The 25,057-nt window shown below is 43.9% G+C and overlaps 1 long non-coding RNA gene across 1 annotated transcript in view; it reads left to right on the forward strand.

Annotated features, from left to right (window-relative positions):
* The first annotated feature begins 205 nt into the window (after nt 1-205).
* The window catches only part of LOC142813950 (uncharacterized), a 195,620-nt gene continuing 170,768 nt past the window's right edge, over nt 206-25,057 (forward strand). Inside the window, exon 1 of the long non-coding RNA XR_012894754.1 lies at nt 206-438. This is a non-coding gene — a long non-coding RNA (uncharacterized LOC142813950). The remainder of the gene's footprint in view (nt 439-25,057) is intronic.

Consider the following 25,057-nt stretch of genomic DNA (forward strand, 5'->3'; position numbering starts at 1 on the left):
TGACAAACTTACTTGAGCCCGTACATGAAAGCGAAGCCTGTTATCGCATCTCTCCGCTCCGGGTTTTCTTCTTGGCGTGTTGCCATGGTTACGTCGGCCATACCTGCAATGACGCATCATTTCTTTCTGCGCGTGATTGCCCATCGCCGAGGTATCACAGTTTTCCGTGACGTAGTGACTAGTCGATGAGCGAGATAGTGCATGATACAGTCGCGATGGCATTCGGCAGTTGCAGCGCATCTGTCAGTGTGTGCTCTGTGAAGGAGCGTGCTGCAGTTAAAATCGCGTTTGAAGGTACCGTCTTTCCCGTGTCGAGGACTACCCCTCACCTTGCCGTGCAGATACGCAAGTATTAGTGACTCGAGAATCGACTACCTCTTGTGAGCAACGATGAGAAATGCCAGGAAGGTGCTCCACTCCTCCTCCTAGGAATTCAAGGTAAGATAATTTATTGGCGTCTCATTTATAAGTCGTTACTGATCGTGGAAGATTATTCCAAGAGTACAGCTACGTTTTTTTTTTTTTGAGGTAGAAGGTTTCACATTTCGCGATGCGTTTGCAACAGGCACGTAGCTGAATTTAGAAGTACATGGAAAATGTTTCGAAAAAGCTACATGGAATTTATGTGTGCTATCAGTGTTTATATTAATTTTATTATTTTATTAACAACTTGCTCAGGGTGAGTAAGTGTGTTTTGTAAAAGGTAAAGACACAGGGTTTTTCAACTAAGGCAATACATTCAGTACCGCTGCAATGACAGCTTCAGTGATATACACTCACGGGCAATTAAGGCACGAACATGTCTGGGTTAACAAAAGCGCTTTATTAGTGTTTCGTCTTGCACGTAAGAAAGCAGCGTAGACTTAGTTTGCTCGCTTGTACTAAAGGTTAAGCTGTTTGGGCAGCTGCGTAATTGTAGTCTGAGGTAGTGCTGAAGAAAGGCACTGCACCTTACAGTTTATTGCCCGCGTTTATTTTGTCTGTACTTCGCAACACATATATGTGAAGAGAATGTGTGTGCATAACAACAAGGCCTCCTTACTACATTTTTGAGAAGTCCGGTAAGTTAACTAGTTTGTGGTAACGTTTTAGGTCTGATTGATATGTGGTGTTTAACGTCCCAAAACCGCCATATGATTATTAGAGACGCCGTAGTGGAGGGCTCCGAAAATTTCCACCACCTGGGGTTCTTTAACGTGCACGCAAATCTGAGCACACGGGCCTACAACATTTCCGCCTCCATCGGGAATGCAGCTGCCGCAGCCGGGATTCGATCCCGCTACCTGCGGGTCAGGAGCCGAGTACCTTAGCCACTAGACAAGCAGGGTGGGGACATTTTGGGTCTATTAAATGCTCTGTGATAAAGAAGAGGTAAATTTATTGGTTCTTCTCTGGGTTTCTGACGTGTAACGTTTAGAGCGAGTCAGACTATATATGTAGACACCATTATAGGGGGCCGCGAATCGTTTCAGTCAGCCAGAGTTCTTTACCATGCTTGATTATCTACTGCGTACAGGCTTTTAGTGTTCCACACCCATTCGAACGAAATATCCGCGGCCAGGCTCAAGCTCGCGTATTTTGGACCAGTAGCTGAGGACTGAAACCGCTGGCCCAACATAGCGACAACCTGAGCTGTAAGCCCAATGCAATTTTTTTTATGTGCACGTTCACTGAAATTACCTCCGGAGTCTATTAGAAGCCATTATCCACGTTTAATCTTTTTCAGACGAGGACACGGGTGAGAAATATCGACGCCTCCTTCATTTTTTCAATGTCAGTACAAACGCGCACTTTTCAACGGGAGCCGTTGGTCAGCCTTAGTTCGGGGAGTGGTCGTGATGCCACTCTACATGAGGGGCATAGCGCTGCTTGCGGCACACGTACTATCGTGAGCAATATAAGGCTGAACACACGAGCACGTGGCGAATAGCCTCGAACTCTACATCTGCTGATTCGCAGCGGCCGCTCTCAGAATCAAAGTGGAAAGGCGAGCGCACTTCCCCTTGCTGTTGACACTCCCGCCTCAATATTGTTGCTGCAAAATACTGCTTATAGCATGTCTGTGGCTGTTAGCGGTGGCATGACCTCACATCAGCGCACACAGCCACTACCAATCAGGCTGTGCAGCTACTAAGATATCGGCTGTGACTTAGCCTGCCGCGATGTACAGGGCGTGCTTCGCTGAACAATTTGATGCGCGTCTCTCACTTTTGTTTTTGAGGCATTTTCCTTTAGCGTTATCATTGCTAGCAACCGATGGCACTCGATCAGCTGCCGTTTTACCGCAACAATCATGCTGGAGTGTGAGCAGTCAGTGGAAGAGCACCCTCCTCTCCCCCTACTGTTTCGGCAGCGCCATCCAGGCATCGCGTTATCTCAGTTCTGAGGTCATTCGCCACGCGCTCGCGTGTTCGAGCTCGTATTGCTCACGATAGTACTTCCGAGCACTTTCCCCCGTAGATGCGATAGACGTGTTTTTTACCCCAATATTATACGTATGTCAGATTTGTTCCATCGTGCTCCTTCTTTATAGCTCGAAGCAACGCCGCCTCCTCATCACAGCGCAGCGCACGCTGTAGCGTTGCAGTGACGCTTGCCCATAGGCTAGCCGCATAGTGCCATGAATGGTGACACGCTTTCTCAAAGCACCATACCTTTACAGAGTCAGCATGACCACCAATATTCTGAACATGAGGAACACAAGATGCCGCCCCACGGGCCTGTACACAACTGATTAAAAAAATTACTTCATAGCATTTCCGTGGTGAGCATGGTGTAAGAATAATCTTCCTACGCCTTGGTAGTGAGGCATTGATTGAGGTGTTCTCTCTCTCATGACCACGAAGCACACGCGAAGGCTAGGTGATGGGCGAGAGCAGGAAATGGTTAGAGTAGAGGGTGGTGAACGGCTGGATCGGGCAAATCTGGCTGGCATTGATAAATCAGAGGAGGAGTTGAAAAGACAAAAACAAAATTAAGAAGCAATGGCACGTGCGCGTCACGCCAAAGCCTCTGTATGACGGAACGTCAAGAAAGAGTAGGTATCTTATCTCGTCGCCACAGTAACCGACGCTTCGCGGGAAGCATTTAATCGCAGACGGGCGCGTGTCTGGGCTTTCTCCGTGGTCTGGGCACACGGCCGTCAGTCTATCTCCCCCGATTTCGGGAAGCCATGAAAAAGAGGCGTCCCGATCAAAGAGTAGCATAGTCCTGATTTCCACCACTGGCGCATTCGTTACGCTGCTCGACCACTTTGGTTTACTCGCGAAAAGTCATTGTCTTCAGCAACGGATTGTAAACCCTGTTCTGCATCAAAATTACCGGTAAAGAGAAACTGCAGAGCGAAAATCAGATAAGAAACAAAAATGAAGAAGAACAAAATGAGAGAAAATAAAATATCTGAAAGAAAGGAAGTGTTTGCGCTAGTGATACCTCGTTAGTGTTTCGCTATAAATAAAATAAATTTTAGATCTAGAGAGAGATAAAGATACAAGGAAAGGCAGGGAGGTTAACCAGACGCACATCCGGTTTGCTACCCTGCACTGGGGAAGGGATAAAGGGGAGAAAAGAGGTTGCACAAAGATGAGAAGGTACACACAATCACGAGCACACTCGGTGAGCACACACAGTTCACAGGCGGTCGCTCAGGTTTGTTGACTTAAGGTAAAGAAGCAGTGCTTTAGTTGCTTTCTGCGCAACTGAGGCAGATGCCCAAGGTCCTAGTATCTTCCGCACACAAAATGGTCCGGGGTCAAGTCGATTCAAAACCATCCGTAGCTGGCATCGCTGTGTGTCGTAGCAAGCGCAGCTGCACAAGACGTGTTCGATGGTTTCTTCATCTCCGCAGTAGTCGCATGTAGGAGTGTCTGCCATACCAATGCGAAAGGAGTACACCTTTGTGAATGCAACACCCAACCAAAGGCGGCATAACAGTGTCGCATCGGAGCGGGAAAGTTGTGATGGTAGCTTTAGCTTTAGCGAAGGATCCAGTTCATAAAATTGACACCTTTGGAAGCTGGTAGACGACCAGAACGTGCGTGTGAGATCTCGAGCCAGCAGGTAAAGTTGTCTTGCTGCATCATTCCTTGATAGAGGAATCGGGACTACACGGGTTTCTTCATGGGCTGAGCGGGCTGCATCATCGGCTAGTTCATTTCCGGTAATACCGATATGTCCAGGCAGCCATTGATATATAATATCATGCCCTCGTGCTAGAGCTTCATGATGGCAATGTCTTATTTCTTGTACCAGTTGGTCATGGCTCCTCCTACGCATGGCAGACTGCAAACTCTGAAGCGCTGCCTTCGAATCACAGAATATGACCCATTTTCCTGGACGTTCTTGAACGAGATATTGTAAAGCAGCCCTTATAGCAGCAAGCTCTGATGCCGTAGATGTAGTCATATGTGACAACTTAAATTTGATTGTCATTTCTGCAGCCGGAATTACAGCGGCACTTGATGAGCTGCTGGATGAGACGGACCCATCAGTGTATATCTGCGTTCGGTCTAAGTACAACTCATGTAATAATAGCAGTGTTGCTTGCTTCAATGCTACTCTGGAGTGACTGCTTTTCTTTTTGATTCCCGGAATTTCTAGACGTACTTGCGGCTGGTCGAGACACCACAAAGGGCATGCCGTTCTCGCAGCTGGCGTATATCCTGATGGAATGCTGTTTAGGTGCTTGGCTATGACGTCTGAAAACGTAGCACGTGGTCTTCCGGAAGGTAGAAGGGCCAAGTGGTGGTCGGGGACACGGCTAGCATGTCGAATGTGCGCTCTGAGGCAATCCACAGCTATATATGTCCTGACCGGGTGGTCTTTGGCAAGCATGATTGTGGCATAAGTAGAAGCGCATCGGGGCAGTCCTAGGCAGATACGCAGTGCCTGACCCTGCAAACTCTCCAATGAATGAGTATTCATTTTGCAAGTGTTAGTCAGTACCGGCAAGCTGTAGCGCAATAGACCCAGAAATAGGGCCCTGTACAGCTGTAGCATGGAGGCCACAGAAGTTCCCCATGCTTTACCGCACAAGAATTTCATGATATGCACAATAGATAGCAGTCTCTTCTTCAAGTACGCACAATGTGGGCTCCACGAAAGACTTCTGTCGATTATTATGCCCAGGAAACGGTGCGTCCGTGCATATTTGACACTCTGCCCATTGATGTAAACAGGGTATGGCGTCATTGGTTTGCGTGTAAACGCCATCAACGCGCACTTCACAGTTGATATATTTAGGCCTTGTTTCTGAAGGTAGGCTGTTGTGAGTGTTGCTGCCCGCTGTATTCGTGCACGCACCTGAGGGCGAGTAACTGCAGCACTCCAGAGGCAAATATCATCGGCGTATATGGATAGGCACACCGACTTTGGCAGAACCTTCACCAGACCAATGAGGGCCACATTGAACAATGTGGGGCTTAAAACACCTCCCTGAGGTACTCCGCAGTAGGTGTAATGTTGGGCAGTTGTACCCTCATATGTTTGTATAAAGAAACCTCTGCCAGTTATATAATCTTTTATCCATTGAAACATTCGTCCACCAACGCTCATCGCTGCGAGAGAAGTGAGGATGGCATCGTGAGCTACATTATCATATGCACCCTTCACGTCAAGAAAGAGTGCCACTGATATGCGCTTGCGACTTTTTTCTTGTTGAACAAATGTCGACAAATCAAGGACACAGTCAATGAAGGAGCGGCCCCGACGAAAGCCTGCCATGCAAGAAGGGTATTTGGTGTATCGTTCCAAGTACCACTCGAGACGAAATAGAACCATCCTTTCCATCACTTTTCCGAGGCAGCTTGCGAGGGCAATAGGGCGATACGCTGTCAAGTCCAATGGTGATTTTCCCGATTTCAAAAGTGGTATTATTCGACTAATTTTCCATTCTCGGGGAACACTGCCGCTGAGCCAGGAGTTGTTGAAGCATGTTAAAAGTTCTTTTCTAGCTTTTTGTCCAAGGTGTCCCAACGCACTATAAGTAATACCATCAGGACCTGGCGATGACATGCGCTTAGAAGCGACTAACGCACCTTCCAGTTCTTCCATGGTGAACGGAATGTCCATTTCTGGTAATCGCGTCTCAGGAACGATCACGGCGTCGATGCTCTCGTTCACAATATTCCCGGCAACTCTCGTGCAAAATTCTTCAGCCACCTCGAGTTCTGTTTTTCCCTGATGGAGTGCCAAAGCTTTAAAAGGGTGCCGTTGTTGTGGAGAGGAGCGAAGACCACGAACTGTTCTCCAGATATATGACAGCGGTTTATGAGGGTCTAGAGATTCGCAGAATGCTTTCCAGCGTTCGCTCTCCAGTTTGTAAATGCGTCGTTGAATCTTTTTCTGGAGCCGCCTTGCTTCCCTCAGATCGTAAATTGATCTTGTGCGTCTGTATCGTCGTTCTGCACGCCTTCGTATAGCTCGTAATTTTTCCAGTTCGATGTCAAACTGTGTAACTTTAGACGAAAATGGTAATTTACATTTGGACGCTTGCATAGCTTCCACTATGGTATTTTCCAGGCTGCAGGCGAGGCCGTCTTGGCAAGCGTTCTCAACACGCGATGCAAACATCGACCAGTCAGTGCCAATTGCAACACCGGAAGAGAAATTTTTTACGATACCATCGATCGTCACGTAGGTGGGTATGTGATCACTCCCATGAGTCTCAATATCGCAAAACCACTTAACTTTGTGAGAGAAGCACCGTGACACCAATGTCAGGTCAAGGCAACTGCCATACGTGAGACCCCGCAGATATGGGGGGGTACCATCGTTCATGATGGAAAGGTCGTAATCGGAAGCGAATGTAACAATGTTCCGGCCCCTGGCATTCATCCTAGTGCTCCCCCAAAGCATGTGATGGGCGTTGAAGTCACCGGTTATGATCCAAGGCCCATCGGTTCTCATTAGGATGTCTTTTAATCTGTCGCAGTCAAATCGCGATGACGGAGATATATATCCACCAATAAGCGTGAACGAAACTGCATTCTTCTTCACACGAAGACACACGTACTGATTGTCGTCATTTGAACTTATTGGGTGCGAAAGATAAGTCAAGTCTGTGCGAATGTAAACAATTACTTTGCTACGTTCTTCGCAAGCGGCTGAACAAAAAGCTTCATAACCGGACAATCTATAAGGCGTTGACACGTTTGGTTCACATATGACAAGTATAGGGAATTGATTGGCCCGAACAACTTGGCGCAAGTCCGAGATACGGGACTTCATGCCTCTGGCATTCCACTGAAAAATCGACGCACTTTTAACTTCAGTGCGGAAGTGGAGATTTTGTTGAGCCATTGTGCTTATACGAAGTTAGCAAGAACTGGATTCAGTGCATCCAGTATTTGCAGTGCACTCTTAGCAGACGGAGATTGTATGCTGCTCAGTAGCGTGCGAATCGTGGCAATTAATGATTGCACGATTGCAGCCACTTGCCTGTCTTGGTTGGAAAGATCTCGAACCGGGACGATTGCAGTCACTTGCCTGTCTTGGTTGGAAAGATCTCGAACCGGGAGCGTGGACTGGCCGTCATGAAGCTCCTTCGGTTCGCTCGATGGTGCTTCCCTTGGAAGTGCAGGCCACTCTGTCGCAGTCAGGGTATGCTCACTGGCTTTGTCCTTTACAGCCTTTCCCGCGGCATGTGGTCTGGGAGGCAAAGGAGGTGGTACTGATGAGGGATCACGCAATCGTGTCGAGGAGGTAGCGGGCGTCCTCGAAGACCGACGTCGACGTGAACGACGCCTTCTGACTTTAGCTGCGGCTTCTCGGTGAGATGAGTGATCGCGCACCATCTCCTTCAAGATGGCAATTTCCTTCTGAATCCGCGGGCAGTCCTTCGATGTGGCTTCATGGGATCCATTGCAATTAGAGCATTTCTTGACAGTTGCGACGCACTTATCCGCTTCATGGTGCTCGGCGCAGCGGTGGCATACCACCGAATTCTCGCAGACGCTGCTCACATGTCCAAGTTTCATGCATTTACGGCACTGGAGAGGCTTTGGAATGAAAGGCCGCACAGCATGTCTGAAGTACCCCACCTTCACATGAGAGGGGAGTGATGTGCTCTTAAACGCAATCTTCACACAGCGAGACTTGCCTAGCCGGGTGACATCAACAATTGGAGTATCAGTTGTTGACTTGACAAGAAGCTGTAAGTCCTTATTGGAAATAGCGACATCAATGTCGTAGATCACGCCGGTTACTACATCACATCCCAAGGGAACATGAGAGCGCACCTGGTTGCCGTCCAAGTCAGTTACACTGCGCAGAACGCCCAACGCACTTGCGTGCAAAACGTCCACAGCCAGTATATTCTTTCTGGCGTTCACTCTTATGTCCGTGATCTCATTTGGCACGAGCGTTTCCAGAGACCTCGACACAGACTGTCTGTTAAGGCGTTTCATGCTGACGGTAGGAAGTGCAGGCAGAAACAGGATGGTAAAAGCGTTCGATTTTGGCGCTTCACTTACAGTTTGAATGGTTGAGGATGAGGATGTCCTCATGTTCCTTTTCTTCGCCTTGCGGCTCAGCACAGGTTGGAAACCGTCATCTGAGAAGTCCTCACTGCTGAGATAGTAAGCATGAGTATCTTCACTATCGCTGTCGCTGGCTTGTCCCATCCGCTTCCTCGAGGCGGTCGCCGCTGACGCCGCTGGTGCCGGCAGGCGCCCGGGGTGGTCTACTTCCATCCCCTCCAAGGGAGCAGCGGAAACTGATCAACAGACTTAAATTACAACTGAAATACGCCGGAGTTAGCAGAAGCAGCTCCTATTCAAACACACTTCTTCGTCTTCCTTTAGATCTAGAGTTGTAATGAACTTTACCCGGTGATATTCCTTGTTTGTGGATATGATGGCCAGCGTTCTTGCGCATACTGGGTGTACGAACTAATATACGCATGAATGTTTCTTTTTGTTTACTTTTCAGCCGCAAACTATAGCTTGTCTTGCTATGTTTGCGCTCTGTATATTCAGTAGCTTAATATTCACTTTGCACTTTACCATTATGAACTAACCCAGAAACAAACCATTGTCAGCTAAATTTTCTCTTATAGTTGACAGTTACCGCTGGCGTTTCTGGACCATAAAATGCGCGCCGTTGCTGGTATACCTGCATTGTTCATCTCTCGTTGCAAGAAGAAATCCGGTCTTCTCTAAGCGGCGCCTATAATAGACCATGTAACAAGCATGGAGGATACAAACGCTGCACCCATGCACGAAGTGTCATGTTTTGTTTCTTGAGGCCTAAGATCAGTCTTTATTTGGACGTTCCTTGGCTCGGCATATCATAAACATATTGTACTGGCGTAAAGCTCGACAACGAAAGGAAACACTTAGTTTTTTTTTCCTCTCTATCACGGCTTCCTTTCTTGTCAGTGTTTTGCATTACTACAATATGTTTATGGCATGCGAAACCACCTACCAGTGGTGTGAAGTTCTGAGCAATAATATCGACCATTGAAATCTTCTAAGGCAGACGATAAGTATACCCTGAAGGCCCTCTTGAGAGCGCAGTAGTTTTGTGTGCTATACTCCGCCTGCTATTCTCATTTTGCTGAACAATTGAGCATGACTCTACAGAATTTGATCACAATGCGACAAGCATATGGTATAACGTAATATGTTTGTAAATATTAATCGCGGTTTCCTTTTGCGAATGCAGTAAATATTGCTTTCATAAACGCTCTCACGACAGAGAAAAATTGAGTAGGAGGTTATTATCGAAAAGCAACGACTGCAAATTGCTACACGACACACTGGCTCGCTTAACAATTCAAGGCTTTACTCATAATGTAGATCTATAAGGACCTAAAAAGAGAAAAGAAAGCATAGGAGGCGCTGCAGAGACGTAGCCAGAACTTTTTTTTCTGAGAAGGGGGGCATCTCCTGACATCGGGGGGGGGGGGGGGGGGCACGCCCTTGAAATGGCCATTTTTAACTTTCTATGTCATGTCGGAAAAATTCCGGAGGGACTGATCCATAGCTTCAGTAAACGCGAAAGCCACGTAACACGAACGTCACGCACTTATGGTGTGTTTTTTATGAATGTTACGTGTCCTTGTTGCTTCCAGAAGTTATGAAGAGAAGGCAGTACCCGTTCGAACTTAAAGTTTTGTAAGTCAACGTTTTTTTTTATTCATTTAAAAATGTGGCATTGCAAAAGAATATACAGAAGGAGATCTCAAAGCTCTTGGCTACAACGGGAATTCATTTACTAAATTGACAAAACATCAAATAACATCAGCTGTATAACAGAAAAGAAGTTTGAAAGATAAATTACACTTGACAGCAAATGATATAAAACTTGATAGCGAAATACTCTGTATTGCATTGTTGTAAGAAGTCGAACTATCAAAACATTCAGGCTAGTACGACTCAAGCTAGTACGACGAGGCTTGGCGAGAGCACAATTTGTCCATCTTACGCAAAAAGATAACCATAGTAATTAAGTGCCGCAGAAATCAGTCAAGCCCCAACATTATTCACTAGGGCGCTAAATATAAAGTTATTCATGGGCAAAAATGCATATGCCACAGAAAATGCGAAAGTACCGTTAACAACCACTAATCCAAAGAAGGAAACACGCGGGCGGCAAAAGCAACTGCTATTTATGAACGTAGTACGTAACCTGCGACTGAGAGTGCACGAGCACTTCGACCAAATGGTGGCATAGACACAGCGATTAACAGTGCTGCGGCATCTTTTCAGCTTTGACAGCTGTACGAAGTCCTTGAATGGTGCTTTATATTTTGGTGAATGTGCGGAAGCTGTGAGGTCAACGCAATGAATACCCAGATATCTATCATCCAGTGGCTGTAAATCTTCTCTATGCATTAGAGATTAAAGCATTCCAAAAGAGGCAAGCACAAGCTAGATGACGTATGGCACGAATGGTTAGTCGTCCGTTTCGTTCGCACCCAGCGGTGCTTTTGAGTGGGCCGGCTCACTGAGAAGATGGAGGAATTCGAATGTACAGAATGGATGACGGTGCTCACCAACTGCTAAGTTGTTTGCCGCGAGTCGTCAATCTTTCACGCGCCTTTCAGACGCCAGGCACACGTGGCCAATTATGTGAATAGAGCGATTTATCGGAGATTTCTTCTACAGTGGCACCTTTTTCTTTTTGTTCAGCCTCTGGAGGGTTATTTTTCTAATCTCTTCTTGTGAATTGTGTGCGTGTGCTTTTTTTACACTGGAACTGCTTAAGTGAACCGTTAGTTCCTGCAGAAAGAACAGAAACAATAATCGTCATCAACTGGAACGTGACCTTTTTGAACTCTTCTTCATCCTCGTCAAGTTCATTTGCTTAGCTTTCATAATGCGTGGGGCCATTTCTGTGGTCCGTAAACTGATATCTCAGATGGGCAACTGAATGAGTACATGGAGAGCAATGGATAAAAATACTGCTATAAAGATAAACAAAAAGAGAAATTATAGGGGGACCTCTTTTTCTGCGAGGTGATATTCGCGCACGCGCACCCACAAACCCAGGTTGAGTGTCTTAAACGACAGAATATGCAAGAGTGCTGGCAGGACATAGCCTAGACTTGGGCAGTCTAGTATTGAAGGATGTGAGAATGAAAAGTATGAAATAGGTGAACACTAAACAGCTCCTTTCATAAATGATTATTTAGTTAACCCTATGTAGCTCATACATGTGGCAGGAATATATTTATCACATAACAGCCTGGCAATGCCTTGAAACAATGAAGCCTGTACGTTTGGACCAGAATACGAAAGTTAATAAGTAGAGCGAGAACAGAAATTGCGCAGGTGCAGATCGAAAAAACAATATATCATGAAAAAGTACAAAGACGGAGGAAAAAGTAAGACGCACTAGCTAACGGCGTGATGAGAGTGTACTTGAGTGGTTGCCCCGGGCTACGGAGCCGCAAAATGGCCATTTTGTATAGGGCGCCACCTGAGCCTCCATAGCCTGGTGACCTCGAAGCACCTCAATAGGGTCAATGCGCGCTCTTTTTCTCATAAAGAGACTCAAACAGCCGAAGGAACATTTGGAAAACTGGGCCACAGTGGTCCGCTTAGAAAATAGACACGCCTTTGTCGTGAAACTGGAGCAGTGATTTCGGAAGCAATCTTTCACTGGTTAGCAGCTTTTTAGAACGAATGGGGCATTCAGCGATTGTGGAGCTTCTGGATACGGCGAGAACTGAACGGCTATTGTTCGAACAAAGAAGAGAGAAGTCATAAAGGACGCAATAAATACTGCAGCATTGTCAATGTGCAAAGCGTGTATTAGTTCAAATCAAATCAAGTAGACAGACAGACAGACACACAGACAGACAGACAGACAGACAGGCAGACAGACAGACAGACACAGAGACACAGAGACACAGAGACACAGAGACACAGAGACACAGAGACAGAGACACAGAGACAGAGACACAGAGACAGAGACACAGAGACAGAGACACAGAGACAGAGACACAGAGACAGAGACAGACACAGGCAGAGAGAGACAGAGAGACAGACAGAGAGAGACAGAGAGACAGACAGAGAGACAGAGAGACAGACAGAGAGACAGACAGAGAGACAGAGAGACAGACAGAGAGACAGAGAGACAGACAGACAGACAGACAGACAGATAGATAGATAGATAGATAGATAGATAGATAGATAGATAGATAGATAGATAGATAGATAGATAGATAGATAGATAGATAGATAGATAGATAGATAGATAGATAGATAGATAGATAGATAGATAGATAGATAGATAGATAGATAGATAGATAGATAGATAGATAGATAGATAGATAGATAGATAGATAGATAGATAGATAGATAGATAGATAGATTAGAGAGAGACAGAGAGAGACAGAGAGAAGGCGGCGAGGCTAACCAGATATTGGCATCTGGTTTGCTACCCAGCACTGGTGGTGGGGAAATAGCGACAAAAAAGAGGGGGTACAGAGAGAAAGAAGAACGCACACAGAAAGGGCGTTCCGGCTACAAACGTACAGAAAGGCCAGTCGATCGCAAAAAGCGCAGTAGTGCTTTTAGGGGCCACTCACCAGGCTCCCAAAATACAAAAAAAGAGCGCAATATTTTTTTTTTCTAATAGTTCTCGTCCTTCATGGCGCACTACTGTGGCGAAGACAGTAGTTCCCGCGACGTCCGCAGCGTGCATGATCTCGATTCCTTGATATATGCGAAATATCCCATGTGATTGGTCTCCTGCACGGCTTCCCCATGCAGCCGCTCATCCCTTCTTTGTCTCGCGTGAACGTTGTGCATAATCAACCGATCAAACTTCATTTTTTTTTGTATTTACAACTGCGCAAGTGGCGATAAGGGCGTGCATCCGAGAAGCACGAAATCCTGAAAGGCTATAGCGCTTATGGCTGACATTGTTCACGTGCATTCAAGTTCTAAGGGGCAAGGAGGATGCATTGTGTGTATGAAGGAGAGGTGAAACTCACCTCTTTGTTTTTAAAGGCGGGGTGGTGAGTGGCTTCCTTTGGTTTTCGGCACCAAACAAGCTTAATAAAATATGTTCTAAAGTAGACCGGAAAGTTTCCATAACAGCAAGAACTAATGCCGGTAGCTGTACGACAAAGCACACTCCAAAGTTTGTTCAATGTATTCTAGCAGTCGTGTATTGGTTGCCGCTATCATGCTGCAAGATATACATAGGCCAGGCGGGTTGTTGTTTAAACATCCGGCATTTAGAACATAAGCGACCATTGGCAACCAACATTCATTCTCACATGAAGGCGCCCTGTTCTCAGTGTGGCTGCTCGCCACTTTTCGGTGACACAACCTTAGTCTTAAGTAATGGGAACCAACTAGAGAAATCGTTAACCTTTCACAAAAATAAAAAATATGGCTGCATTAGTCAGTCATCGGTGTCGTTAAGCAACCGAGAAGCGAGCTTCCTCGAATGAGTTTTATTGAAGTTTGTGTTTACAATTGTCATATTCTCTTTCATGTTATTTCGAATTCTGATTCAGGCTCGTGTAAATTTCTGCCAAACATTTTTGTGTCGGATAATATCCCCCAGCAATATTACTTCTTGTTTCATCCAAAAGTGTCTGAGCGTAACTGATGTATGCTATCACTTGATGTTCGCGTTCATAGGGCGCCTTTCTTTTCCTTTTGTCTAAAATTCTGTTTCACGCACGTGTAAATCCACGTTAATGTTCTTAATGATACCCAGCGTGGTCTCTATTATATCATCTAAACTTGTCCAAGCTTATGTGCCGTGTATACTATCACTTGAAAAAGGTTTTTTTGGCAATGATTTTATGTTCGTAGTTCTTTCTCGTGTCGCTACGGATCTGGGTTATATAGAAAGGGCTGCTTCTGAAATAAAATTAGTTGCGAGTGTAGCTAGTGTCGTGTTTTCTTGTCCTCTGTGTCCCCGTCGAATTTGCGCTACTACATCATATGCTAAAATGGCATTCAGGGTTGTTCAGAAAGCTGGAGAGATGCGAGACGTCACAGTTTATTGTGTGTTGTGATGTACATTGCGCGCATACTCTTCTTGAACCACGGAAAAAGGAGTTGATTTTTTTCTGCCATTTTTCTTTATGTTGACATTTGTTGCTGTTCTACGTTTTCAATCTATGACATGATTGCGAGGGACGCCATAGTACGGGGCTCTTAAAATTTTGAGCACCTGCTCCTTTAACATTCACCTAAATCAAAGTACAGAGAACTCAAACTTGTCACCCGTATCACCATGCGAATGAGGCCGCATGGCCAGAATTTTCTTCTTCTTGGTTATTTTATAGAGGAGTTTCCGAAGTATCTAAGAAAAATTACCTAAACTGTTTTAATTTCTGATGAAAAATATGCCATATTTGAAGTATGAAATGCTACATGACCATTTTCTCTATTTCATGAACATCGAAAAATCTCTGCAACCAGCTGATACATATTGTGCTACTGAAAGCGTGCGCACGACTTGGTACTTCGTCTCTTCCACGATCTTTCTTCTCAGTCCCTTAAACCTTCTCTACTGCAGGGTAGCAAACTGGGCATGTGTTCAGTTAACATCCTTGTATTTTCTTGCTTTTCTCCTCTCCGCAGTGATTGCTGATCATGTTTCTTGTCAGAATAAAAAAATTAAAACTTGAGAACAATAATGTATAACTAGAGGAACAGCGCGCGAGGCTGCACTGCCTATTCTACGTCATGCAGTTTTATATTTTCTGGACATGATCTAATCAGCGCCAATGAAGGTGTTGTTATCGAAACCATTATGGTTCACGAAGGTTGCATGAATTTTATAGCCGGATCTGCATAGTCACTTCATTCTGATATGCATGTGATCTTCGGAGAATCGAATGTTCACTAGGAAATTGATACGAGAAATGTAGTCGACCAGTTATTTGGGCGTTCACGTTTGTGTGTATATGGATTACTTGCAGTCACTCTTCAAATAATTTCTTGTTCAAGTACGAGTCTTCAAGTAGGAGGATAAAAAAGCCGACCCAAAAATTAGGCACTTTACAATTCATTTCACAGACACGGATATACAGGAGGGAGAGAATCGCAAGACTAAACTTGACAGAAGACAATTACGTTTGGTTATTATTCAATGGCTATTTGCTGCGGCCATTTTGTGAATACGTGGCGCAAAACGTAAACAAATTTTGTCATGATTCTCGGCTTCCGCTAACGTTGCTGTTATTTTATTAGTGAATTTTGTATATATCAGCCTATACCAATCTTTTTATTGTGATCTTGGTTCTTTTCTGCAAAGCTTCGATGTCCAAAATAACACCATCAATGCCGTGAATTGTTTTTTTTTTCTAAAGCAAAGTTAGTGTTCTGTTTACCGTTCACTTTCTTAAACATTTACTTTTTTGCCTAGTGAAATCAGCTCATAGCTGTTTCGCAATGCATAGTATTTTTCTTTTTTTTGTTAGTTCACGCCCCGACCGAACCTAAATGAAGTTGTTTCATACCATGCCACACCTCTGGTGCAATGAATTTAAATAATAAGGAACACAAAAGAGAACAAAATGAGGTGCGCTTTGTTGTTTGATTTATTGAAAACGTTAGAGGCGCCTTAGGCTCGCTAAGAAATGCTTCGGATTCGGAACATGCTGCGAAGAAAACAAATGAGTCGTTTACTGAGCCTGTGACACTCGTAACATTCACAACGTTCACTTTTGCAATCGCTGTGACGAGATATTTTTTTTTTCGCAAGGCCTCATGTGAGTGGTTCTTTTCTATTACAAGTTTCGAACAACTGTAAACATAACCTTATGTCTAAACTAAAGTAAGCCACTTGTAAGGTAGGTCGTAGTAGTAATTATGAGGTGGTTGAAGGTTATTAGAAATGTGTTTCGAGAAAAAAAGCTCTCTGCGTGAAATTGACGGAATTGCCATTGTGGTACCCTGAGGAATATAGGGCCAAAATTATATGTGCCCTCTTCGCACTCCCGCAATTTCGAATAACCATGCATGCTTCATGAACAGTGTACACCCATTACACTTACTGAATATATCTCATCAGATGTTGTAGATCACTTACCTGTCTTCGATAGTATAATTGTAGGTATCGTTACCACGAACTTCAATGAAATGCAAACAAGCTATGAAAGATGTATGATTCTAGAATCTGCCGAGCTGCCATATTCCTCATACCCCTGCAAAAAGATCTTTTACACTCGAAAAATAAAAAAGAATTGTATGCAAGAGAATGGACTGTTTCCTCGTGACTGCCCCTATCATATCACTGATTTTTTCTCTCAAAGATTATTCTATGGAGTAAAAGAAAAAATGAGGCAGCTTCACACGAGGAGTACCAGGGCCTAAATGGTTTGTGGAGCTGCGCAGCCTCTTTCAGTTCTTCTTGTTTCTGTCTTTTTTTTTTCCATTTGGGTTTTTTTAAGGAGGGGGGCTGTTCTGTCTATGTTTTTGTTTGTTTCATCCTCTCTATTTCCATTTCACGCTTTCTTTTTATGCTGTTACGTGGTTCTTATTGCCTTACACCACGTACATCAGTTTTTTATTTTGTATGTTAAAGATCATAAGTAATCATCATCAAGACGCTCGAAGAGCGAGTATAGAAGAAGAATTCTTCTTCGCGCAAATGAGCGCTCAATACGCTACACACGCCACGTTGCGCCACGCGATGATTACAGCATACAACATCATTCTGCAGCATACTACATTGTATGATGACACGCAACAGCCCGGCTTATCCTAAACTGCTCGAAACCTAAAAAAAAACCATCTTGTTCGAAATCAGAGCAGCATACCTTTTCTCTCGTGATCACTTCTTGTCTTTCCAAGTATACCCGCACGTGCACTTTGTCTCCAGTTCACCACAGCTTTACCATTTTTTCACTGACACAAGAGAAAGTCAGAGAAGAATCAAATCTAGGAGATGAATGTATGGCCATCCATAAAGAGATCAGACACACAGCAAAAAGCAGCGCGAATTTTCGGGGCGAATGCGGGGAGAGCAAAACGCGCCAGACGGATAGTCCGACAGCTGGAAGCTTCTCGGTTCTCAGCACTTTCAAGCAGAATGGAAAAGAACGTTAAGGCGCCCGTATGTGTCGGCTTTTAGCGGGAACCACTTTTCATTTTCATTAAGGTTCGGTGCTTCTCTGGTTGCTAAATTTGTTTCGTTGGGAAACAGTCTCGCCATAAAACGCTTTTTTTTTTGTGCTGTTATTCGCCTATGGGTTGCATTTGCTCTAACTGTAGACTGCGATGCCACACCCAAGCCCTCTGTCGGCGTTTCTTTTTATTCAAACAGGAGAATGAACAGGGCGACGTCGTAACAATGACTTGGAACTGAGCAGCAATACGTCCTTTCTTTTTTTAGTCCCTTTGAGTAGCATCATCACTCCTGTCGTAAAAACAAATATATACTGGACACTACCCTGATGAAAATGAGATCATTTGGCAAGTTCTTTAAAAAGACCAGATATTCTATGAATCGGGAGTCAGAACCTTTAAATAGGAGGCCAACTGGAACACTTTTTGTGTTATTATAGTCATCTTCTCGCATTGACTGAAGGAAACATCCAAAACTTAAACATTTATTCGTTCATTATTTGCCTTCACTCAAATAGATAAAAAATTGAAATTTTTCCCGAGCGGAACTAGAACACATGAAATGACAAAATACATTACTTGAACAGCAGTCAGTACGTTGGAAAGCGCAGAAGGGTGTGACTGTGTCCACCGACATGGTGTCGAGGTTATGGTGCCCGGCTATTGACCGGAAGGTGGAGGGTTTGATCCCGGCATTTGAGTAGAGGTTAAAAGCTACAGAGACCCGTCTACTGTGTCACGTTGGCGAACGCTAAAGATATAGTCAAAATATCCGAAGCCCACTACGACGGCGTAAACCTCATAATTATTATGTCATCTTGAGCTCCAAATAACACTATTAGAAAATTATGCAGTTGAACCCTCACATACCGAAGCTTACAAATAACCAGTTATTGCGTATTCGAAAGAGCTGTAAAATTCTTCTGGGTATATTTTCTGCGTCTACATTAGTATATGTATGGTTTCAATATTTATGAAAGTGAACATGAGAGCACAGGACCTGCGCATTCCGGCGCCTGCTGGCGGCGCATCCAAGTGGGAGTGAGAGCAACCACGGCCTCTTTTTGCGTCATCTCGCGGCGAGCAAAACAAGCAGTGACTGATGATATAGAACCAGTGGCAAGACTGCAACTGCCACACCATTCAAGGCGATTACTGTCTTCATGGTAGAGTGTACAAGAGCTATTGTCTTGCATACTCGCCTTGAAGGGGGGGGGGGGGGTTGTGGCAGTCTTGCCCCTGGTTCCATATCATCAGTGACTGCTTGTGTTGCTCGCCGCGAGATTATGCGAAAAGAGGCCGTGGTTCCTCTCGCTCCTACTTGAACGCGCTGCTAGCAGCCGCCGGGGCGCGCAGGCCACGTGCCTCCGTGTTCTCTTTCATAAAAATTGACACTGTATTTAATTACTTGTGTACAGAATGTTTCTGTGGTCACCTTCAAATTACATATATTGAGGTTCCAGGAGAATATATCCAGGGAGATATCTTCAAGAGGATTTTAATTCTTGAAAGTTAGTGCGTCTTTCATCCTCTTCGTTTCTTTTACAGTCCATGTCTTTTTTTTTTCTCCCTGAAGACCACGTTTTTACTATGGCCGTATTGGCATACACCAGCGTTATGTTGAGTTACGCGAGATCGGATTCCAAAGAGTTAACTGTTTGCCTTACCTTGTACGACATTACAATTTGTTTGTATTGCTTTCATTGATTTGCTCTTGCGGCGTAATTGTGATAATAAGCTTCATGATCACACTATTTTACGACTATACGAAACAAACAAAAAACTGAAACACGTGTGCGCGGCAACAAGCTGTGTTGTTTCGTGATCGTACGTCGTCGTAGTTTGACTGACTAAACACCTATGGTATCTACGTTTAGTTGACCTTAAGTTAATTATTCTACTCAACACGTTGAAATTCAGCATAATAGCAAAAGTAATACCCGATTTGGCTGGGTATACTATTTAGCAGACGCACCAGTTGTTTTTGAATCAAAGAAGAAAATATCCTACCAGGGCACTAATTCAGCCTGAATTTTACGAGCGCATTAGCACGACGCCAGTGACAGCATTTAAATTCTGAGTATGGAAGTCACAGCCATGACCAACCGGTGGCAATAATGAGCAGTCGAAAAATTCTACGCTCCCTTTCGCACGACATTTGACCCTAAGTGTGTGTTTGTTGACCTGTTTTTAGTTTTTTCCATGCCATTCTAAGCCTCTTCTCCCGCTGTCTTTTCTAACCTGAAGAAGGCTACACTTTCTTTTTATATACTGTAATTTCATGGCTACTTTCACCCCGTTTATGTCAACAGAAAAAAAAATGATGCGTATTTCTACTGTACATGGGATTGTGGAAGCTAAGAAAGATAAAGCAAACTGTGTCGCATTTGAAAAGTAGAAGTAACCATACGGAAAGCCGCTGTTTTCACCAGCACAGGCTGCCCGTTCGCCAGAAGGAAAGCTCAGTTTTCTTTTTACTAAGGAGGAGGCCGTTCAAGTCTCGTCTTGGGTTCGCGGAGGTTCATTTATGTTTGTAGTTTTTTGGTTCATAGAGTGGACGATGAGTGCAGCTACGGCACATTCACAGAGGCGGTTTTCCGACCATTGATATAGCTTTGTGTACTATGAAATAAAGGGCCCTCTGCAATTTACCAGTTTAAAAAAACTTCATTGTCTTGGGCCCTAGTTCAACTATAGCGTTCGAGCACTGCGGTGGATAAGCATCAAGTACAAGGGCGTGTAAAACAGAGGTGTTTGTAAAACAGCTGTTAAATGTGTATACAAAACAGCAAAAGTTCAGGGCGTGTTGGCTACACGAGAAATCGCAATTTCTATACTCTTTGTGCGTAATGCTTCGGTAGTAGCTTATGACTGTATAGGCTGCAATGCCAACTGCTTGCTCGATATTGTACGTAATGTTTCGTGAGAAACAAAGAAGATAGCTTTCTCGAACAGTTAACGTCCTGTAGACTTTTTATGTTAGGTTTACGCAGTGTCAAACAAACTTATTCAAACAAACAACTGTAGTGTTTGCTGTTTTAAGCTACTTTACCCCGAAAAGGGAACATTTGATGTGAAATCAATTATTGACCCAACCACACCTTAAGAGTCTTCCAGATATGCTGGTAGTTTTCCAGCTGAGTACTATAGGGCAGCTACGTCAACTAAGTCTTATAAGTGTTCTTGCGTTGCTGAGGCTTTTCAGCTTTTGTGAACACCAGCTTTGACTGCATTGCCGCGAAAATAAGCACAGGCCGAGAATTCTACACCCTTTGTATAGTCGCTGTTTGCACCACGAAACTGATTATGTGACCGTCAGCATAAGACTCTCGGGCAGAAAGCACCGACTTTGCCTTAAAATCAATGCTTTATTTACACATGAATTACAACATCTAATGTCAGGGTCACATATGTGCTCTATAGTCATGACAGATGAAAATATTTCTCCATCAAGGCGAGGGTTGAATGCAATAGGACACACTAGCCACTGTCACCTATACCAGTGCGGCGGTTTAGAGCAATCGCTGAACACGTGTCCTCCAACAATCAGCTCGCGATAATACTGCACACACAACACTACCGTCCTACTCGGCTGCCCCTCACAGAATTCGCAAAGAGTTGCAATAAAGTCATTTTGTCGAACTTGAACTTTATCCAAGACATTAGCGCTACAGTGGTGGCAGCTACAAATGTTTACACTTGGCTGATAAATGAAAATAAAATTTCGCTAAATAATGTCTACTTTCATGCATTAACCAAAAATTCAACTCGTGGTGTCAATCCAAGCCATCTTCTTCGCATCTACTTACGGTCAATCTGATAGATTTTTCATTTTGCATATTTTTTACATGTACCAGCACGGCCTTCGAAGCCATGGCTTTATCTGGTCTCAATGTTTGTCCGAACCTTTTCATTTGTTCTTTGAATTTGTTGCGTTCGGTTCATATCTCGATATTTCAGTGTAGAGAACCCTCTGCGCTTTTGTCTGGCTTCTCCTATACATCTAGACGTAAAGATGCGATGTGTTGTTCCTTTTTTATCCTTTTTTTGTTCAGATGCTACAGTATAAATCACATAAGTTTGTGTTTGCGCACCTTGAGGCATGAACAAATAAGGACCAGTGAGTAAACGAGATCCAGAAACTTTGGTTAGAGGCTGGAATGCGGCTGCAATCAAATTCCCTGCGTCAACTAATAGTGCAATGCCAATGGCATAGTAGTTGCTCTTGTGATACAGACAAAGCCCTTGTGATACAGCTCTTGTTGTTGCTTCGTGAATATAGTTGCTTGACAGCGTGATTTTCTGTAACAATAACGTATTGACTTTCGACGTGCTCATAAAAAAATTATATTTTTATTACTGTAGCGGAAATTTAGATATTACGGAAGATAATGTGATTGATTGATTTGTGGGGTTTAACGTCTCAAAACCACCATATGATTATGAGAGACGCCGTAGTGGAGGGCTCCGGAAATTTCGACCACCTGGGGTTCTTTAACGTGCACCCAAATCTGAGCACACGGGCCTACAACATTTCCACCTCTATCGGAAATGCAGCCGCCGCAGCCGGGATTTGAACCCGCGCCCTGTGGGTCAGCAGCCGAGTACCTTAGCCACTAGACCGCCGCGGCGGGGCGAAGATAATGTGGAGAGACAAAAGAAATATAATAAAAAATCAGAGATCAAACCTACGAAATCTTTCACCTTTCAACTATATTTCAGGTAAGGAAAAATGAAAATAGGGAAATTCAGATAGAGAGTTAGAAAGTAACAAAAATACTCCATCCATTGGCACAACTAGTCATTTGTAAGGATTGTGACAAAGGCACAATAAGCACATAGGTGCTTTCACTGCCTTCTCGGTGAATAATTATTGCAGGGGCAATCTTGCAGTGTCGTTACGGTTATTGAGTGGTGACCTATAATACACTGTAAAGTGACTGTGGTTGTGTAAAGAACTGAACGCGACAGTGAATCAGGTGGCGTATGTTCAACTAGCAGCAGCAGATGCTTCTACGTGCTTTCTTGAAAAGAAAAGCCAAACTGTTCAGCACTATCTTGTTTCTTCAAGTGCCTTTAATTTGGAAGTTTTAAATGTAATTACAGGTTGATTGGATGTTGTGTTCCTAATGATGCGTTTTCTTTAATGTTCTTGCTGTATATATTGATCGGTTGCGTCCACTGTTCACACTATCTGACCTTGTAACTTTATAACCGACTTTACTATCTGCTACTTGAATGCTTACCATAAAATTACAAAATAAGAATAAGTGAAAAATACCGATTCCCTGCTTTCAAACCAAGTCATTAAGGACTTTCTTAATTTTGTCGAAATATAATATATAAAACGTGAGGCAACGAACTGGACCTAAATTGCCACTTTCATAATAGCAGTTGACTGCTATCATCTGATAAATATGCAATGCATTGTCTGTGTGGGATGCGTCAATTAAGGGAAAGCAAATAAGAAAACATGAAAAGACCGTAAATATTCCAGGACACTTTGTTTGCTCGAAACTACTTCAGGGAGAAAAAGAGCGTGTCACGGTCGCACTCTAGCTTTGTTTGCACCCATAGTTAAACATCGCCAGTAAGCGGTGTGTGCAGTAAATGTGCTGGGGCGCAGTCATTTCGTAGTCAGAGCAGGCATAGCTGCGCAAATATCAATGCAAGGGGGGGGGGGGGGGTCCATGCGTTTGCGTTGAGGGTTTTCTGTAGGTGACGCTGTGCGGTCGTCTCTTGGGGCATTAGCACCTCTCCATTCATAGTGCTTATCTAGCTGTCGGTGAAACTATTTTGCTTTTTTTTTCTCTGACTCCAGTGACTGCACTTTCCATCAGAAGTCTTGTTGCTTTTTTTCCCGCAAAATCTTTCCGGCCCAGTTCTTATTGTCCTCTTTCAATGAGCCTTCTAAGCATTGTTCGAAAAACATCGTGATTTGTACAGAACTGCGTCGTAAATAACGAGTCACTTGGTCACTTACGTGCTTGTCTAAGACTACTCAAAGCTGAAGCACATATCGTTCATCCTCTATGTCGATTGTATCTATTTGTTAACCTTGCCCTGCGAAAAATTTCTGCACCCAGCAAGTTTTGCAATGCCTCCAGTATAGACCCATCATTGAGGAAGGGATGATGTCATTTGATGACATTATCATGACGCACCATGATGACATTACACATTTCGGGTGATATGTGTCTTCCCATAGGTGTCATACCGGAACGCTAGCGCGTGATACAGATATTTTTTTGATCCTCGTGTTCATGCCAGCGGTCATTTTTACACTTGATGAGGCATCTAAGGCGTTTGTCTTAATGAGTGCACTTGACTGCTAAAGTCCTGCCTATAGAAAAAGTAGAGGTAATGAAAGAGTGAGTGAGCGAGCACAATAAAGACAGTTCAGCTCCTTCATCATAATTTTCGTTGTGGCTACAGAGTTCACGCAATACTTTTAACGCAGATCAATTAGAAGTACGTCTCGCTAGAAACCAAGTTGAGCAAGCATATATGTAGGGCTCTCCCTGTCTAATTCAGTCATTGCAAATTGCTATTCGTCCCCTTAGTTACTCTACAGCAAGACGGTAAGTTGGGCCAGTTGGTTAGGATTCATCGTGAACTTACTTACAGCGCAACACCAGAAAAAATACACGACAGGGAAGGAGCAAAAGAGAAAAAAAAAAGACAGCGCTGTTTTTTTTTTTTTTTTTTTACAGCGCCGTCTTTTCTTTCTCTTTTGCTCCTTCCCTGTCCTGTTTTTTTCTGGTGTTGCGCTGTAAGTAAGTTCACGATGGTTACTCTACAGCGCAAAGTCATCGGCGAAGAGCGGGTTACTAAGGTACTCTCTATTATCTTGTATCTCTAATTCTTCTCGTTCCATGACTCTGAAAACTTTCTGCAAGCGCGTGGTAAATAGAACTGGGGAGATAGTATCTTTTAGTCTTACACTCCTCTTAATTCATATTCTATTGCTTTCCATATCGAACACTATCAGGACGTTTATAAATGATTCGTAGGCGACCTTATTGCGCAGTGTGTCCATGACTGCTGATATATATACTGATTCAAATTCCTTCTTGTAATCTATGAAGGCTATGTATAGTGGTTGGATGAATTATCTGCAGAAAATCAATTCACCTGCAGAAAGTAAAATAATTCTGCAGAAAGCGTAATATTGTACAACAACCTCGTGATAGGATAGCACCTCGAGAAAGGTAGCAGTGCACTTGAAGTGGTAAAAGAGTACGTTTACTTGGTACTGGTAGTAACCATGGAACCTAACCACGAGGTTGAAGTAACTACAGAATAAAAGAAATGGGGTGGAGTACATTTCGCAAGCATTCTCAAATTGTGAATGGTAGATTGACGCTATCCCTCAATATGAACGTATATAACAGCTGCATCTTACCAGTACCTACATACGAAGCAGAGAATTGAAGGATTACAAAGAGGGTTACACTAAAGTGATGGATCACGCAGCGAGATATAGAAAACAATAATATAGGTCTAACCTT

The sequence above is a fragment of the Rhipicephalus microplus genome, chromosome 4 (genome assembly GCF_043290135.1).
Source record: "Rhipicephalus microplus isolate Deutch F79 chromosome 4, USDA_Rmic, whole genome shotgun sequence".
NCBI classification, from domain to species: domain Eukaryota; kingdom Metazoa; phylum Arthropoda; class Arachnida; order Ixodida; family Ixodidae; genus Rhipicephalus; species Rhipicephalus microplus.